At 35.4% G+C, this 9,622-nt stretch overlaps 1 pseudogene; it reads right to left on the bottom strand.

Annotated features, from left to right (window-relative positions):
* LOC110314174 overlaps window positions 1-1,878 on the bottom strand; it is a 2,623-nt pseudogene extending 745 nt beyond the window's left edge.
* Between the last annotated feature and the right edge of the window lie 7,744 nt (window positions 1,879-9,622).

The following is a 9,622-nucleotide window of genomic DNA, read 5'->3' as shown; positions in this document are numbered from 1 at the left end:
GCAGCGGGCCACTAGCAGTGCTTCAGGGCAGGGCCCCTTCAGCAAATATCTGGATAACCTTTAAAGAGTATTCTATGATGTCACAGAGAGCATAATAAAGAATGAAGGGCAACGTTAGTCAACGTGGGGTCAGCATCGGGTGGGGCTAGCGTGAAGTCCTTGTGGGTGTTCACATTACAATAATGTAGGGGAGGAGCATGTTGGGAAAGGGAAAATGGCTGAAGCTGGCTGTGCTGCACAGCCTCATAGAGCAGTTGGACTTTGGTCTAATGAGTCACAGTGAACCTCTTCTAACCATTCAGAATAAAGCAGTCAGTGCCCTCTACTACTCACTACAATAGTTTTGCTGCAGTTTCTGTATTTTTAGGGTGAACACACTATGGCCCTTAGTCTTATGTTTCCTAAGGATGATATTATCTAGTATGAACAACTTTAGGAAATTTAATGCTGCGATAACATTGCTTAAAATAACCATCAGTTAAGTTTTTATAAAAATAAATATGAATTAAAAACCTCAAAATTTTAACTTTGAAATTTAAAATGTAACTTTTAATAAAAATATGGCAGAAAAGGGGGAGAAAAAAATAAGACCTTGCTATGGCTTGCATTATTTGTAAGCAATAAATGTAATGCCAATACAGCTGTTCTAGCTAATATAATAATGGGTAATATTGCTCTTAATATTTAAAAAATTCCCCTGTATTAAAAGTACTCCAGGAGCCGGGCAGTGGTGGTGCACGCCTTTAATTCCAGCACTTGGGAGGCAGAGGCAGGAGGATTTCTGATTTTGAGTCCACCCTGGTCTACAAAGTGAGTTCCAGGACAGCCAGGGGTATACAGAGAAATCCTGTCTCGAAAAAACCAAAACCAAACCAAAAAAACAACAAAAAAAACCTTTCTCTTTCACAAGTTGGAAGCTTAAAAAGTCAGGGGTCAAGTTCTATTACAGTTTAGGTTCTTGCTCTCTTTCAGCAAAAGCCCTGCCTCTAGCATTAAATTTTCTAGTGTTCTTTTTCTCTTCAAACTGTAAGTCTGTTTTTCTTTTGCCTAACTTTATCTTTTGGTATTATATACCTTTATAAAACTTCTTATTAAAAAAATACCTGACAGTGTTCTTCTGTCCTAATATCTCTCCCAATGAAAATCCTCCTTTATAATTTATAGTAAGGCAAATTCTTAGTAAAAGCTTTGTACAAAATCTTTGACAAATTTTCATAGAAATAGTCTTTTGCTGGGTTTATGTCACACCCAGTCTTACTGCTAGGATTTTTTTTCTGGTAATAGAAGATGTCCAATTTAATCTCTGCATGCCCCATGATGAGGAGACTTTGCTAGGGTCACTCTCTTATATTCAAGGGAGAAATTATTACAGAGGAACAGTCCTTCTTGCAAGATGTACTGGGTTTGCTAATGGTAGGACAAAAATGTGATAGTGGCCAGCTAATGACTGGCTCAAACTGAAGCACACACCATCGGAGGGAGCCCTTGCCTGACACTGCCTGAATGGCCAGGAACCCGAGGCTGAATAGTCTAGAGACATAGGATTGAACCAAACATGACTGAAATAAAAGTCAATGAAATAATTCCTAATGATATTCTGGTATACCCCCAATCCAGAGCCTAGTCACCATTAGAAAGAATTTATCCAGCAACTTTTGGGAGCAGATACAGAAATCAGTAGCCAAACATTAGGCCAAGCTCAGGAAATCCCACTGAAGACGGTGAGGAAGGATGGAAAAAGCTAGAGAAATGGAGGATATCACAAGAACACAGCCCACAGAATAAACTAAGCAGGGGTTATAGGGCCTTGCAGAGAATGAATCTACAGGAAATGTGAGGATCCTCCCACATAAATGGGGTGTCCAGCCCAATTTTCATGTCAATTATATATTTATGCCCTTGAAACAGAGCATCAAACAAAACAGAGTAAGGTCTGATCATGCAAAGAAAGTTTGCATTCCATTTGTGATGGATGTTAAACAAATATTACACATAACATGACTTCACTTAGCATATCATGATAGAAAGTAATAAATATAATGAATAGGAGTAGGACATGGTTAGAGGAGCCTTGGTTTAGTTAGGGAACACATTTTGATTTTGCATCAGTCAGAAAAATGGTACTCATTGCACATGTAGAGACCAAAATTCTCTAAGCAAATATTAAAGGTAGCTCAAATGCCTTACACTTACAAGTGCTGATGTGATCCTGAATGGGAGTCAGTGAGTCAAATGAACAAAGTATTAATCAGGGGTACTAATGCTGTGAAAAACACTATAAACAAAAGCAAGTTGGCAAGGAAAAGGTTTATTTGGCTTATACTTCCATTTTACTGTTTGTCACTGAAGGAATCAAGAATAGAAATCACAAAAAGAGCGGAAAGCTGGAGTTGATGCAGAGGACATGCATGGGTACTTGCTACTCATGGTTTGCTCAACCTGCTTTCTTTCTTTCTTTTTTTATTAGATAGTTTATTGCATTTCACATTTTATCCCCTTTACCCATTTCCCCTCCGAAAACTCCCATATTTCACTCCCTCCCCCTGCTCACTAATCCACCCACTCCTGCTCCCCTGTCCTGGGATTCCCTATACTGGGGCTTGAAGCCTTCAGTAGACCAAGGGCCTCTCTTCCTATTGATGTCCCACAAGGTCATTCTCTGCTACATATGTGGCTGGAGACATGAGTCCCTCCTTGTGTACTCTTTGGTTGATTCTTTAGTCCCTGGGACCTCTGGAGATACAGATTGATTCATATTGATGTTCCTCCTAAGGGGCTGCTAAACCCTTGAGCTCCTTGGGTCCTTTAGTGTACTCAGTCCAATGGAAAGCTGTGATCATCAACTTTGTGAGATACTGGCAGAGCCTCTCAGGAGACAGCTATATCAGGTTCCTGTCAGCAAGCACTTGTTGGCATCCACAGTAGTGTATATGGGATCAATTCTCAGGTAGGGCCTTATAAAACCAAGAACCACAAACCCAGGAATGGCATTGCCAACCATGGGCTGAACCCTTCCTCATCAATCACCAATTAAGAAAATGCCCTGCAGGCTTGACTACATCACACTTTTATGCAGGCATTTTCACAGTTGAAGTTTTCTCCTCTTAGATGACTCTAGTCTGTGTCAACTTGATATAAAATTAGTCAGTTAAGTAGATGATGTTGGATACTAAGGAAGTACTCTACTACTGCACATGATCACTAACACATATGTAGTAGTCTTTAAATCCTTCACATTTTAATCGAAGTACAATGAAATTAAGTTGCAGATCTCCAAATAGGAGTAACATGAACATTTGCAGTAGTAAGTCTACTCTGCTGTATAAAGACTGAAGTGAATGATTCTAAAAGTAGTATCTGAGCACATACAAATACAACCTAGAGTAGAGCAAAAATGGCTTAGACTTTAATTGGTATCAGTCTTTTATTAACTCTCTGAATTTAAGCAATTTCTTTAATCTTTGTTCTGAATATCAATATCTTTTTTTGAAGTAGTAGATTATCTAAAATAAATAATAGGATTTTGCCCAGTTAATACCTGAAATATTTATGTCAAACAACTGTGAGCTTTGGGAAATATACTCACTCATATTTAATACCATGAATTTGGAGTTTAATGAGTGAAAAGTTCTGACTTATGTTAATTTAAATAATTGAGAATTAAAATGATAGCAGAATTAAGTTCTATTTCTGACTTTTCATTTTGACTTACTATCTTATCTTTGTTAAATAAATTTATCTGAGCTGAGCTTCAATATTATCATTTGTTATAGTAGATGATTAGATTAATTAAATTATGAATTAAATTTTCAGCATTTCTTGTAAGTCTAAGTTTGTTCATCTCTGCTTTAAATTAAAGATACTGAAAATCTCTTTATGCTTTAAACTTTCCATTTGATATTTTATGCTTTCTATTAGGAATCTTTTAAACTTTGCTCTTAACCCTTTTCACATACTCTAATACATTTAAAATCAAAATATATTATTCTTCAGAATATACCAGTTCTCATGTAGCCCCAGGAAAGACCATTTCCCAACAATGAAGGGCCAAGAACTAAAATGGATGTTTCATTCTCCATTTTGACCTCTAAATTATCCTTCTGCTGTTTCTCATTAATTTTTCTGTTCTAAAATGGAAGGTTATGCTTTATATATCCTTTCTCTTTATTCTTTCTATTACTTACCAAACTTAAATGATCATCCATCCTATATGAAACACATTAGTTACAGATTATTATCTAAATGGATACATCTATTATTTCTTGAGAATTTCAGGCATATTGAAATAAACAATTGACTTGTCCTTTAAAATGCCAGTGAATGGTTTTTCATTTTTAAAATGGAAGAGTGGTAATATGATCAAATTTAGAAATTAGTATTTATTTTTCTTTTAAATTTTGTAGATAGAAATCATTCTCATTGCATGAGATTCCTAAAACTCATGGTTCTTTGCTGATACTAAATATTCATTGTGCCTTCCAATTTGGCTATTCTTAGTAATCTCAAACTCTGTACACTCAATTTTAATTTTACTCACTGTGTTAATCAGTGCAAAATAGACTATCAAGAATTATGAGTTAATCATAACCATAAGAGCTTAAAAGTGATTGTTTTAGTCAAAGATAAGTTCATGAGTTTGAGTCATCAAAATTTCCATTACGTTTTGAAAGTAAAAAGTGACAATCAGGAAGAGAGTGACATAAAATATGCAAGAGCTTTGTTGTATAGGTAGACAAATTAGTATGTCTTTTATGAAGTTGGGTGAGTCTGTATTTGATATGTATATACTTATAATTGTTTAATTATAATTGTTCAATTATAATTGTTTAATTTTTGAGACTAATGTAGTTATAACATCTCTGTTTTCCCTTTCCTCCATCCAAAACCCTTTTTGCTTTCTCTCAAATTCATGGCCTTGTTTTAAAATTAATTATTGTTATATCTACATATATATATTCCTAAATGCTGCCTGTGCCCTGGACCACCCACTGCCTGGTCCTACTTGCTTTTGTGTTTTTGAGATGAGGTGGCATGGAATTAATTGCACAGACCCTGTGAACAGGTGGTAACACTGCTGCAAGCATGAACGCTGCCACAAGCTTGTTTAATAATCCTCTGGGGAGCCCTTTATACCCTCCACCCATGTCCTATAGGTCCCAGGCAAGGATTTCTTCCAAGCAGCAGTTCCCAATTGGCTGGCATTGGCATCAACAATACTTGTTCTCTCAGGCAGTCTTCAGTTAGGTCCCTCTGAAGGAGTTGCATTTGTGGCTGTGCAGCCTCTGGAATTTATGCAGAGATTGCCACCACTCTCCTTCCTACACCTAAATATAACATGCTAAGCTTATAGAAGCTTAGAATATAGAAGCTTAGAATATGTATATTTCCAGAACTGGCCATTTGGCACTGGACAACCATTGGATGTGCTATTCAGGGAAGATTATTTCTCTTAACCTCAGAATTCCTTAGCTGTCTGTAGTTCTTTGTATTGTGTTAAGGCTGTGTGGGCTTGTCCATCTGTTTTAGCATATCTATTAATGTCATCCTTGTTCAGCTCATTTTTGGGGAGTCACGCCATTGATACTTTATTGTTTCAGCTTCTGACATTACTAGGAGACAGCCTCACATCAAACTGATCCTCTGGTTCTTATAGTATTTTTCACTCCCTCTTTTACAATTATAAGTTATCCTCTAATATCCATTATTTCACTAGCTCTCAGTAGTTCGCTAGGTTTCCAGTCCCAGGCATGGTTTTCTCTTTTTGAATGAGTCTTTAGATCAATTACAGATTTGTCAATTACTGCCAAAGTATTTCTACTACTATTTCACTCTTAAGTTTGTGGTGCCATCCTGGTTGGGGGACTGTTGATTAGAAGCTTGCATGCAGCCTGCCTTCTTGTATTATGAAAACAAATCCTTAGGTAGGAAGTATTTAGGCCTGTTCCAGTTTCAAAGGTTTGAAAGTTTCTGTGCATGCTACTAGAAATGTGTTTAACAGTCATTCCAAGCTGTGAGTCTGTGAAATACAATGCAATTGACCTGCCACAGTATGCATACTGTTGCAATATTGGCTTTGATATTTTGGGAGTAAACAACTACATTCTGATGGAACTCATGCCTGATGCTATTAACTGGTTCCAAATCCCATGGCTACCTAAGTCATAGGATAGAACCTAGTAGTCTACTAAATGATCACTATAATAAACTGCATCTTGAGTTCTTACCATTATATATGACAGAACCTATAAACTGTTACCAGATAAGCTTCATTTTGCAGTAGATGGTAATTAATCCAGAGGCCCACAGCCAGTCAACATGCAGAGAATAAGCCTGTGGAGCAATTGGTTATAAGTGGGGCATCAATAATATACCACCTTTCCTGCAAGATTTGTGAATCATTACAAGAGAGGAGGTAGGAATTTGTAAGATCCAGGGGTAGTATATATCTGAAACAGAATTTGAGGGGCATGACAAGGCAGTTGTACACACAAACTCATAGCAGCTGTAAGTACATTATGTAAGACCTGAACAAAATCAAATCAATACTGCTTCCAGCATAGAAGCGAAAGACTCATGAAGTTCCAAACGAAGAGCTATTGACAATTGATGGCAGCTGGTAGAACAAGAGTCAGGTTTCCTGTGTGATTTGATCTCAGAGAGGATACACATGTTTTAGTAGATTTAATTTGAATAATTATGTTTGAAAACATACAATTTGGAAGAAAAAGACATGGTAGTAATAGAATAAGATTTGTATGTGAGATTGTGGGCATATATGATTAAAAATACATTATATACATGCATGAAATTATCCAAGAATAAAAAATATATGTTAGGCTAAAAATTAATAATTTTTAGACACAAAATATAGGTAATGCTTATGAAAAGGGAATGAGAAGGGAATGAAAATATATGAAACACACATACATGAAAAACAACTTAAAATGTAAAGAGGGGTATAATAAATATAATGAAGGAACATAAAATCAATTATATATATATATATATATATATATATATATATATATATATATATATATGAATGGCAGAATTTTTGCCCAGCTTTGACAAGGCTCTAGTTTTCAATGCACAACAGTTCCAAATTAAGACAAACAGACAAAGAAATGCATTAAAATTGTGCCCAAAATATTATGAAACATAAAAATAATTCCTTGATATTAAATAGTTAAATGAATGTTGACTACATTCTCAAAAGAGGTCCATCAGTGGTTGAAATAATGAATAATAAAAATGTGATGAAGTTACCTACTCTTTAGGAGACATAGCATTGATGTCAAAACCATATGGTTTGCATTAAACAGAAATAAATTTTCCATGGAAATAATTATCAAATGAGAACTATACAGTTACACTAATATGAGTGAATAAACTTACAGAAAAACCATATCTTGCTACAAGTTGTAAGCATCAACACAGAGATATGGCCTATAATACTAAAACTCAAAAATCTATTTAAAATGGCAAATATAAGAGAGAATTATCAGTTTTACGATAATATGTGTACTACATATTACTTATTTTCAAAAATATATAGACCAATCACACAGATTCCATAAACAAAATAACCAGCTTATTGTCCTTGTTAGCATCATCTCTCACCTTAATATAGTCTAGAATAATTTGGGGGCAGGAGGAATCTCAAATGAATAACTCTTTATCAGAGTAGTCTTCAAACATCTGTGAGGGATCATTTTGATTATGTTTTTTCCATTTTTTAATTTTTATGAAGTGATTTTCACAACTTTTTGTGATTATAATTTAATTACAACATGCCTCCCTTCCCTGTACTCTCTTCAAATGCTTGCAAATATCACTTTCTACTCTTTTTTCATGGCCTTCTTTTTCACTAATAGTTATCACATGCATCTATACACATACATTCTTCTAAATCTGCCACGTTCAGTTCATAAAATGTTATTTGTGTATATGTATTCCATGCTGACAATTTGAGAAAGAACAACCAATTGGTATTCTTCATTGATTGTCTTGATCATCTTAATTATGCAGGAAGGATCGTCCAACTCTAGGTAGTCACATTGATCAAGTCATCATGAGTTATTTGGGAAAACTTGTTATGTATGAGTTTGTGAACAAGCCAAGGCCAGTCTGGCAATGAGGTTTCCATAGTCATTTCTGTATTAAGTTCTTTCCTTAAGTTCCTGCCTTGAGTCAACTCAATTGTGAACTGTATATAGGATGAAATAAATAATTTATTACTTCCCTAAGTTGTTTAAGGTGTGAGCATTTTATCACAGCAGCAGAAAAGAACTGGAATGAAGAGAACTTTTAATCCAGCAACATGGCTGCTTTGGAAAGGGATCATAACTGAAGAACTTCTAGATCTTTGTGGTCCAGAAGGAATGGCAAACCTTTAATCCCTCTGGCTTAAATACACACAAACCTTTAGTACACACATTCAGTCACAAACAATAGAGGTAAAGATATTTTGTAAAAGGATGCAGTCATGTTTGTGATGTCTAATTGTAGACAATGTGATGAATAAGAGAGATATTTGGTAGAATGAGTCTGAGATAAAATATGGTCAACTCTCAAGTAAACAGCATACGAAAGAGAGCAGAGATTTACTAGGACAGTTTCACAGACGGGTTGCAGGTGAAGACAGAAGGAGCCAGGGAATGAAAAAAGAGCCAGGAGATAACAGATAGCCAGATTTATTTGGAGACAAAGCAGAGCAATTCTGTGAGAAGCTGAGAGAAGCCAGTATGGATCATAGACTTTGGAGAGGAGTGTGAGCCAGAACAGTTTAGTTGAACCAGCCAGCCAGAGCTCAGAAACAGCTAGAAAGAATGAACTTATCCAGCACTAATCACCCAAAATGACAATTACATCTTGCAAGTAAAAGTTACTTTTATACCAAAACATACTTTTTTCCTCACATGAAGACAGAATATTTCAATGGATATACAGTATTTATTAGACCACAAAGTTTGACTTCAAAAGGGGAGGAAAGAAAAATATTCCGTGTGAAATCAGAAAGTACTTGAATGTAAAACATATATTGAAAATAAATAAAAATTTAGAACAATGGGACTAGAAATTCATAATTTTTGCTCATTACAAAATGATACAAATAATTGCATAATCTAATCATTTGTGAGAATGGGGAAAGATTTTTTTGCCAGTTCAATTCCAGCATAGGCTACACAGTCCAACTTTATCTCAAAACGTGTATTCACAACAGAGAAGATGCATAGAAATTGATGCACTAGGAAAAAATTTTTGCATATGACAGCAATGAAGACAGACAAATCGTAAGTCAAATAAGCCAGACCCTCCAAAATTAAGTATTTTAAATCTCATTTATTTAGTCTGAAAGAAAATCAAATTTAGTGAAGTAGAAACCAGAATGATTGGCTACTAGAGTCTGGAGCACTGAAGAAAGACATGTGTAGTTTAAAGAATACAAAATTTCATTTAGAATAAATCATTCCTAGAGTTCTTTGCACAACATGACACTATTTCACAATGTTGTAATATGTTTCAATTGCTCTTCAAAAGTAGATTATAAATATTTTTATCATGAGGCTGACCCGGCACCGGCACCTGTCCCCGCCCGAGGAGGGGTGTTCGCCTGGGAGTT

Source organism: Mus pahari, chromosome X (genome assembly GCF_900095145.1).
Source record: "Mus pahari chromosome X, PAHARI_EIJ_v1.1, whole genome shotgun sequence".
NCBI lineage: Eukaryota > Metazoa > Chordata > Mammalia > Rodentia > Muridae > Mus > Mus pahari.
Note: the sequence above shows the minus strand (reverse complement) of the source record. Positions and strands in the feature narration are given on the sequence as shown.